Below are 8,146 nucleotides of genomic sequence, written 5' to 3' on the forward strand. Positions count from 1 at the left end.
GCTTTGTCTTCAGTATTAGAGATCCTTTCTAATCCCTACAGAGGGATTCCACTGTGACTTTCAGATCCTCAAGGGCTGCAACCTCTTGTCTCAGTATTTCAAAATCTTTGATCATTTTATCTTTGAAATCATTGAGTTCTTGAGTCAACCTTTGAATAATTTCTTGAGATAACTTTTGAATAATTTCTTGAGATATCTTTTGAATAATTTCTTGAACTCCTAATTCCTTCTTTTTTCCATTCTGTTAATCTTATTTGCTATCCACATTCTGAACTTGATTTCTGACATCACAGCCATTTGCTTGTGGATGGGGTCTTCAATTGTGTCTTCCCCATTTGCCCTTGGAGGAGTTGATATACTCTGGTTATTTGAGTTGCCAGAGTTTTTCTACTGGTTCCGCCCCATGCTGAGTTTACCTTGTTTGGAGGCCTTATCAGAACCGTTCAGTTGATGGCTTCTTCTGGTTGCCTAGAGAGACAGGCAGAGTGTGTCTGTTGTCTTCTCCCAGTTCTCGGGTGCTGGGGCAGCCGGGGTGCAGTGGAACAGCAGCAGCGGCACAGGAGTGTGTGTGGCCGGATTAGACTTCCTTCAGCCTGCCGGGCGACCAAGGGGCAGGAAACTGGCAGCAGCCAGATCAGTCCTAGTTGGGCCCCTCTGGGGCAACCAGTGGAACAGGGGAACTGTAGTGGCTAGATCACTCCTAGTTCAGCACCCTGGAGTAGCCAGAGGGTAGGGAAATGGCAGCGTTAGCACAGGGTACGTGAGCGACCAGATCAGTCCTAGTTCAGCCCCACCAGAGTAGCTGGGGGTAAGTGGGGGACTACTTCACCGTAGCCCATTGGACGCGTGTAGCGCTATCAAGCTGATCTGTGCCCTCCCAGTGTGGGAGCCCGGAGTGGGGGACTCCTCCACCTCTGTCTGAGGGACATATGTGGCTCTAGCAAATAGTTCTGGGCCCTCCAAGAGTGGTAGACCCCTCCATCACCACCTGCAGGGCGAGTGTGGCTCTAGCAAGCAGTTTTGGGGCCCGCCCTGCTCCATGAGGACAAAGGGACCCACTTGGCAAATGGGTTAGTCTGGGAAGGTTAATGCCTCCTTCCCCACCTTACACCCAATCACTTGTGGTCCCCCAGGTCCGTGACCCTATTCACTCCAGTAGGCCACTGCTGCTGGGGTTTACCTGGCAAAATCAGCCAGAAATCTGAGTTTGGCAGGGGGGCCTTGCGTGTTTAAATTAGGCTTCTGTTTGGCTAGATTTCTCTCCAAACCTTGGAGTGGGTGGGGACTCCTCAGAGTTCAATCTTGCAGGTGGGGAATATATACAGTTTTATATAGTTCAAACCTTCCCTCAACCATACACCCGGGGTGCCCCTTTGAATTGTCCTTGGGTGGTCTACCAGGTTTGAGGGGTCCAAATCAGTTGTCCCAGTCAGCACCCGTTTCAGGTGGAAGAGTTCAGATGTCTCTGGGAGCTAGATAAGAGGGGTCTGCTTGCAGTTCAGGTATAACTTGCTCCAGTGCTCCATAAGGGCAAAGAGACCCACCTGGCAAATGGGTTAGTCTGGGAAGGTTAATACCTCCTTCCCCACCTTGCACCCAGTCACTTGTAATCCCCCAGGTATGTGGCCCTATTCACTCCAGTAGGCCACTGCTCCCGAGGTTTACCTGGCAAAATCAGCCAGAAATCTGAGTTCAGCAGGGGGGGACTTGCGTGTTTAAATTAGGCTTCTGTCTGGCTAGATTTTGCTGTAAATCAGAGGTTGCATTCAGCTTTACACTCAGGTGTCAATTTTAGCCTCTGCCCGCCCACTGCCTTTGTCTCAGCCGCATTAGCCCCCTGAGGGCTGGCGCTCCACCCAAGAAAGTTAAGTGTGTCCTGCCTGTGGCTACTGTCTAGAACATGTGCTTGCCCAAAGGATTAGGGCTGGAATGGCGTGCTGCTCAGGATGCCACCGTTTCTGCACTGGCATCCCCCGAGCTGACTGTCCTCTCCTCACGCTCACACCACAGTCAGCACAGAACAGCACCAGCCCTTTCCCCCTCCACTTCTCTCAAGGAGATGCCCAAGAATCAGGACTCCATAGGTAATAAACCTCCAGACCTCGGAGTGGGTGGGTGGGGACTCCTCGGAGTTCAATGTTGCAGGTGGGGAATATATACAGATTTATACAGTTTTCCATTTTTATGCCTGGCCGGAGGATGCCATGGCACGCCAGTAGGGGTAGGAGGTCCAGTTTTTCGGGGGTCTCTCCCGTGGAATAGAGTGGGAGGATGTTTGAACTCTGCTCGCTTGTTTGCATGGAGTAAACTGTGAGCCCTTGTTGTTGGGGAGGGGACACCAGTCTGCTTAGTGGTGGATTTTATACCTTTTGGTTGTATTTTTGGGGTCACAGCTCACCTCAGGAAGGTTGAAGTGGACTCTTCAATCTTCTCTCTTGTCTCTGCTCCAAACCATCAGCTAATTTGCTAAGCTTCTGTCCTTTCAGCCTCATTCTGGACCGGAGCTTCTGTAAAAAGCTGGCTGCAGTCCGCCATCTTGGCTCCGCCCCCCAGGGTAAAATTTCTTTAGCTCCTTCACCTTCTAATTGTGGGAGGCAGAAAATAGACAGAAAAGATAATAAATGAGTGAACTACACCATGTTACAAGATAATAAGGGCCGTACATGAAAAAAATCAGAGTGTGGTGAAGGGATCAGAGTGGGATGGGTGGAGGAATGTGGCAAATTCGAAGAAGGTAGTTAAGGCATCTAGGACAGGCTCTCAGAGACTTAAAGACGTTGAAGAAATTAGCCAAGGTTGGGAGAGAGCAGGCCAAGCAGAGGGGATGGGCAGGCTGAGGCGTCTGGGAACAGCAGGCTTGGCATGTTCAAAGGATCTGGGGAGGCAGCACAGCTGTAGTGGAGTGGGGTGTCAGGGAAGTGGGGGTGACCAGCCTGGAGGACAGGGACAGATCAAAAACTTGAGATTTGGGGAGTAGAGAAATTGTGAATCATGATATAGATTTTTTAATAGTTAATCAACGGATCTAAGATTTGCCAAAATAACTCTGGTTGCTATGAGGAGAATAGAAAATACACAGATCCGTGTGGGCTTTAATAATTAAGTAGAGCCCAGGAGGTGAAGTGGGCGTGCGTGTGTGCATTCACAAATCTCGACTAACCTGGAACTGGTCATATTCCTGGACTTGCTTGTGTTCTGGGAGGTGGTGTGGATAGGCTTGGGGTCAGCCTCACACCAGCTTCTGTCTTTCTCAAGTGACATGTCAGGGAACTGCAAGGGGAGAAAATGGCCCGGACAAATCACACTGTTTACGGAACTGAATTATGGGACCTGGGGGGAAAATGCCAGGCAGCAGCAGGTGTCATGGGAAAAATGAGCACCAGTTTGGCCGAGATGATCCTGCTACTAGTTTTTCCAAAGACAAATAGAGTCTGGCATCTAACATCCAAGCAAGAAAATAAACTTGGGGTGCGATTGTATTTCATGAGGATGTCTGTCCTTGCCTGCCTGGCCCACATGAGATCAAAGTGCAGCGTCAGGGTTATCATATTCTTTGGGGCATCCACTTAGCCATTTCAAATCATGCAAACCCTTGGAGAACACCCACGCACACACACACGCATCAGGAAAAATATAAAAACTACTGTTATTTTTGCTGCCCAGGAAAAATTATTGCTAATATTTTCATGTCTCTTTTTGGGCGATGTTTAATAACTGAGGTCATTGTATATTATTCTGAGTTCAGTTTATGTGTCTTGAATTTAATATGTGTTCATCCAAATTTATTCAATGAACAATGGATCAATGACTGTGCTGTGCATTATTTTACACGTCTACATCTCACAGACCCCTCATGCTTTTATCAGGCCATTAAAAGCTCTTTTTATGTATATTTTTAATGAATTACACTTCCTGCTCCATTATATGGAAGGCAGACAGGGTGTTGGTAAGCCCACAGGCTCTGGAATAAGATGGTTTGAATCTCGAACCAGCCCCTTACTTGGGAAAGTCACATAATATCTCTTGAGCTTGAGATTATTATATGCACTTCACAGAGATTTTAGGTTTGAATTATGTAAGCAAACCATCTGACAAATAACAATCATTTAATAAAGAAATAATAGATATTATTATTATTATTACCCTACTAACCTACAGTAAGATTAGCTATTGCCTATTATTCATTCCTATGAAAATAATTCCACATTGAACAAATTTGTGGTCAGGTTTATTCCCATTTATAATTCATTCTCTGGGGGTTAATGCTTAGAAATAAAATTAGTGGATGGGAAAATCTTTGCATTTTGAGAAATCTTAATTGACATTGAATATATTTGTCTTTAAATATTTGCTATTGATACTAGAGAAAATAAACAAAAAAAACTTGCTACTGTTTTAATTCATTCTTGTTCCCACATTAATGATATTATGTAACTTTTGTTATTTTTAGCCATTTTTGTGGCTTGTCATATCACGTTCTTGTCACTTATTCTAGAATGGGTGGGGAGAGAGAGTTGTCATTTTTTTTTCCTGTAGATTTGTATGAACTTTCTATATACAGGTGGATTTTGAAATTAACTCTGAGAAGATCTTTCAAAAATATGAAATTTATTTTAAAACATTTTATGGAACATGATTTTTCTTTTTTTAGAGACAGAGTCTCACTTTATTGCCCTTGGTAGAGTACTGTGGCATCACAGCCTCAAACTCTTAGGCTCAAGTGATTCTCTTGCCTCAGCCTCCTGAGTAACTGGGACTACAGGTGCCGGCCACAACACCCAGCTATTTTTTTGTTGCAGTTTGGCCTGGGCCAGGTTCGAACCCACCACCCTTGGTATATGGGGCCAGCACCCTACCCACTGAGCCACGGGTGCCACATATGATTTTTCTTTCTATAATTATCAAATGAAGGTGAATTACCTTTTCTTTTCTCTTTGAGGACTTGACTTGTTAGGGAGTTTTAAAGGTTAGCCCACAAACTTTTAAATTATATTTATTATATCATACACTGATGCAATTACTAGAGACATAAAATTATATACCAGGTCTAAAAGCTACTAATAGTCAGTGCTACTAATACAGCACACTAATTACTACAACATCAACAGTGAGACAGAAAAAATAACCAGAGAAAAGGCTTTAAATTTATGCACACGTGGGGTTTGTACTAGAAAGAATAACCCCTCAATAATACTGTCATGTTCTTGGAAATTATTATTTTGTTTTCTGTATATTCTGTACTGTTTTATTTGGGTTCATTTTTTTTTTTTTAAATAATGACACTGCACCCAAATTTAAATGAAATGACAGAATATGATAATGTGGGATTTAGTAGGTTTAATTATATTTGAAAAAACAAAAGAGGATAAATTCAACGTGCACACTATTTTTATACACTGCCCCAGCCTCCCTCTGTCCCAAGTGAATTTTCACCTTGCTGTTACATTAGGATTCCCAAGCATTTGGTGATCTATAAGTTGTAGGGGCAAATGAAAACTCTGAGTGCCAGTGAGGTAAAAGACCTTCTATTGTCAGAATTTCCAGCCCTCACTGTAAGCAGAGGTTAGCCTGATGGCCACTTCCGTGTGGTGTCATAAAAGGAGAACGCTGGGGCTCAGAGATCGTCTTGATTCATCCCCGGCACTGCCTCTGGTGAAGTGGGGCGACATGGGGTATTGCTGTTAATCCATAACACTGTGGGGCCAGCAACCCACAAGAGACAATTTGGGTCTGCTGTTTGCTGTTGAATTATCGTTCTTACCTTGGCCTAATTATTCAGTATTTTCACTTATAAAATGAAGAATATGACTACCAAATTCATTGATGAATGATTGAACAGTATCCTTCTGGTATAACCATCTTGAATAACTGGAATTCAGATCAGTAATTTGGTTATTACTGACATGACTAGTGACTACGCTCAAGTGGTCTTGTGAAAAGTAACGAGATAATACAGGCAGAGCACTGAGAGGAGTGGCCAGGACACAATGAAAATTAAATCGATGCCTTGGTATTATTATTGTTACTGTTGTTACCTTTACGGGGTCTTGTGTTAATCACAACTTCACTTTTGCTCACTGACCCATTACTCCCAGTTATTCAAAGATTTAGACAGAATTTAGATAATCAATAAAAATAAATTAGTAAATTCATTAAATAATTCTTTTATTTATTTATTTTTAAGACTTTTAGTCATTTAATTATCTTCAGATATGGAAACTCTGGCAAGGTGACAGGGTTACTGTTGCTGTTATTTTTACTTTTATTTTTATTAAATCATAGACAGATAGATCATGTATACATTAATGCATCTAATAGTTCTTTTAGTGAACTGGCTCTTTGGTAGCCTCAGCATACACTTACTGATAGATACAATCCTTTGGAGATTTGCTATTATTTACTTAATACTGAATTAAATAACTAAAATTGCGAGATAGCTTACATCAGAGAAAAAGTATGTAACATCACTGAGATTGAATAGCTACTGTAAATGTTGTGAAGTTTAAACAATATCTTTCCGATGTAAACATCTTGAATAACTGGAGTTTAGATCAGTAATTTGGCTGGTAGCCAGTAAAAACGAGGCATGGTAAATAAGAGAGAAAATATATCTGAATAGGTTTACAAAATAACGAAATAGTGCAAAGCTGGAGGTTAACAAAATTACCATAGACGGTGACACAATTTTTGGCATAAATGCAATTGCTGATTGCTTTCAAGGAACATTGAATCTACATGCCACTGTGACCTCTTTTACACAAACTCTTCACTGGGTTTTGACATTTTACAAAGGTTATATTAGTTTGTATTACTCATTTATTTAGAGCCAATACAAATTTCTAGTCCTATACGCAGAAAACCCACATAAGTGAAGTTTTATTTTCCATTCATAATATTTCTCATCCTACTCAAAAGAGAATGCACCTCTTCTCTGACAATTCATTTTCTAATAACCTGATAACCCTGAGTCCCCGCTATGATCATTTAATTTTTGTACATGTTTGCAGTGCCGTGTCTTGACCAGTCCCCTGACGGAGGGGGTGCTTTCTCCTGGGCTCCCTTTGTTGCTGTGCCGAGAGGACATCTATTTCGTTCTATCTCTGAGTTTCCATGGAAATAATTTATAATTATTGTCAAAGATAGTCTGCCTACATTTTAAATCAGGATAATGTAGAAACCTTTCGTTAAAAAGACTAGTCCTGTCATTGTCTGTGAGGCCCTACTTCTAAGAAGCAATTCACGACATTGCAGCTCAACAATGGGCATCATTAACATTCAACTTTCCTGAGTGTCTTTGGGAATATTTTAAAATGCAATCCATATTTTTGAAACTCCCTGGTATTCTGTCACTTCTATAGCAGATCTGCTGTTATAGAAAACTAGGAAAGACTCCACCTATGTATATTTTATTTTCATTATTCATTATAAATCAGACCATAACTAATACTCACACATTTGAAGTACATAATCAGTTGATTTCTCTTCGGAATAATATCTGTTTATTAAGACAAATTAGACAGAATACAACTAATTATCTTCAAACAGAACAACAAATACCTATATTCAAAATTCCATAAATTTTCCCAAACAGTATATTATATATACAGGGTGGACATAAAGTTTATATACATATATCCAGGTGTGATAACAAGTTTTCTAGGTGTCTTTGGTAATTACAATTTCCCTGTTATGTAATATTTTAGGAAATCACTTAAATGACCTCATACTTAGAGTTGCCATTATAATTATTTTTTGACTGTGAAGAGTCTCAATACATTTCTAAGTGCAGCTAAACTGAAAAATCCTGAGACAACTATGAATTTGGTGGGCTGACATTTTCCCTGAGTAATTGGTAAAAACAAATCGTTTCCCAGGTACTTACTAGGAGATTTTGCACTCACTCAAAAAGTTGTTTTTAGCCATCACGGTGCCTCGTGCAGGCAATCCTTGCATTCTAGGAGGCTCAGATGGGTGGATCCCTTGAGCTCAGGAGTTCAAAACTGGCCTGGGGAAGAGTGAGACCCCACCCCCATCTCAAGTTAAAAGAAACAGAAAAATTAGCGGGCATCATGGTGCAAGCCTGTAGTTACAGCTGCTTACGATCATTGAGCCTAGGAGTTGGAGGTTGCCATGAGCTATGACACTA

The sequence above is a fragment of the Otolemur garnettii genome, unplaced genomic scaffold, assembly GCF_000181295.1.
Source record: "Otolemur garnettii isolate 467f Iridium unplaced genomic scaffold, OtoGar3 scaffold00029, whole genome shotgun sequence".
Classification (NCBI taxonomy): Eukaryota; Metazoa; Chordata; class Mammalia; order Primates; family Galagidae; genus Otolemur; species Otolemur garnettii.